We start from the raw sequence: 2,630 nt of genomic DNA, 5'->3' as shown, positions 1-2,630 counted from the left end.
AAATAGAAGATGCTCCGCCGGAATTTGAGGAGGAAATTAATTCTATTGTGGATAAATTGAAAGAGATTAACATCGGGGCTGAAGAACGACCCCAACCTAAATTTATAAGTTCTCTACTTAATGATGAAGAATCTGTAGAATTGATCAAACTATTAACAAAATTCAAAGATTGCTTCGTATGGAGCTATGATGAAATGTCAGGACTGTCCGCAGAAGTTGCAGTCCATAAACTCGGGGTATATAAGAATATAACTCCAGTAAAACAAGCTCCCAAGAGAATGTTCCTCAAAATAGAACAACAAGTCATCACCGAGGTGAAGAAATTAATAGATGCCAACTTTGTAAAAGAAGAGCAGTGCCCCATATGATTGGATAATATTGTATCTGTTAAGAAGAAAAATGGACAGATCTGTGTTTGTGTTGACTTCAGAGATTTGAACAAGGCATGTCCAAAAGACGAGTTTCCATTACCCATACTAGAGATGATGGTGGATATCGCTTCAACACATGAAATTTTTTCCTTCATGGACGAATCATTGGGATACAAACAAATTAAGATGGCTCCTGAGGATGTAGCACTTACAGCCTTAAGAACACCGATTGGAATTTTCTGCTACACAGTGATGCCGTTCGGCCTAAAAAACGTCGGAGAAACATATCAGCGTGCAATGATGAAGATTTTTGATGAACTCATTCACAACCAAGTAGAATGCTACATAGATGATTTGGTCATCAAAATTAAACGAAAAATAGACCATTTGTATGATTTGAGGATCGTGTTAAAACGTTTACGACGATATGACCTTAAAATGAACCCCTTAAAGTGCGCCTTTATTGTTACCTCCGGGAAATTTATGGGATTCATTGTCCATCATCGGGGAATCGAGATCGAACTGGATAAAATTAAAGCTATCTTGGAAATGCCTCCTCCTAAAACTTTGAAACAACTACGTTCCTTCCAGGGGAAGTTGACATATCTGAGATGCTTTATTTCTAATCTCCAGGTTGGTGTCAGCCTTTCTCAAAATTAATTAAAAAGGACGCCAAATTCATTTGGGAAGAGAAATGCCAGCTGGCCTTTGAGGATGTTAAACAATATTTAATGACACCTCCTGTTTTGGCAGCCCTTATCCCAGGGAAACCTTTGATACTTTATACCGCGGCCTTAGATGACTCTCTTGGAGCCCTCTTAACCCAAGTCAATGCTGAGGGTAAAGAAAATGTACTCTACTACTTGAGTCGTCGCCTAATACCGACGGAAATAAGGTATCCACCAATTGAGAAGCATTATCTAGCATTGATTTTTGCTACTCAAAAGCTTAGACTTTACATTCTTTCTCATAAGATTACCCTAATCTCAAAAGTTAATCCATTGCAATATCTGATGACCCGACCAACAATCCGGACGTTTAGCAAGATGGTCAATGATCTTATTGCAATTTGATATAACTTTTGTTCCCCTCCATGCTATCAAGGGACAAATACTAGCAGACTTTCTCGCTGCACACCCACTGCTAGCTGGGTCCTCTATCAACGACGAGTTACCAGATGAGCAAATACTACAAATGGAATTCTCTAGTGCGCAACGCTGGGAAACATACTTCAGTGGCGCTTCATCTGCCAGAAAAGACAAAGGATCATGCACAGTTATATCAGGCATAGCAGGGATCAGTTTGATCTTTATCACACAAGACAAGGGTATGTTGAGGTTCTCATACCACCTGACAGAGCCGTGCACCAATAACGAAACCAATAATGAAGCAGAATATGAAGCTTTAATCACCAGGTTGGAAGTGTCAATCTCAATGGATACAACAAATATTGTGATCTATGGCGACTCCCAACTCGCCATCCACCAAGTCGCCAAAAAAATACAAAATTATAAAACCAAGGTTAGTAGAATACCATCAGTACAAGATGAAGCTCTTGGAGCAGATTCCTCATGTGATTTTCTACTGGATTCCTCTCTAGTAGAACTTGAAAAAGAATTGGCATGTCCCCCGAAGGATTGTATTGACATTACGGCACAAGAAAGATAGGTTTTATCTCGAATCGACTTGAAAAATCTACACAAGATCGAAAAGAAGAAGAAACAATAAATACAGTTACAGACATCAACGAAGATTAGCGTAAGCCATTAATAGAATAATTGCAACTGGAAAGCTGCCAGAAGACAAGTTTGAAGCACATCATATCACAAGAAGGGCCATGTCTTGCGCTCTGGTGGGAAACGTTCCCTACAGAAGATCGTTCGACCAAATATGGGTATGGTGTTGTCGAAGCACAAAATATTGTCAAAGAAGTACATGCCGGATTGTGTGGAGCTCACCAGTCATGGCCGAAAATGAAAATGAAGATGAAAAGACTCGGATATTATTGGTCAGCAATGATGTTTGATTGCATGGATACAACCAAAAAATGTCACTAATGCTATGTTCATGGGGTGGTCTTACACCAGCTTCCGAATGTGCTACACCCAACTGTTGCCTCGTGGCCATTCGAGTGTTGGGTCATGGACATAATAGGTCCGATAGACCCTCCATCTTCTAAAGGGAATAGATTCATACTTACTGCTACAGATTACTTCTCTAAATGAGCAGAGGCAGTACCGTTACGTGAGGTTACGACAC

Source organism: Phalaenopsis equestris, unplaced genomic scaffold (genome assembly GCF_001263595.1).
Source record: "Phalaenopsis equestris unplaced genomic scaffold, ASM126359v1 Scaffold202294, whole genome shotgun sequence".
NCBI classification, from domain to species: domain Eukaryota; kingdom Viridiplantae; phylum Streptophyta; class Magnoliopsida; order Asparagales; family Orchidaceae; genus Phalaenopsis; species Phalaenopsis equestris.
This window is presented reverse-complemented; position numbering follows the sequence as displayed.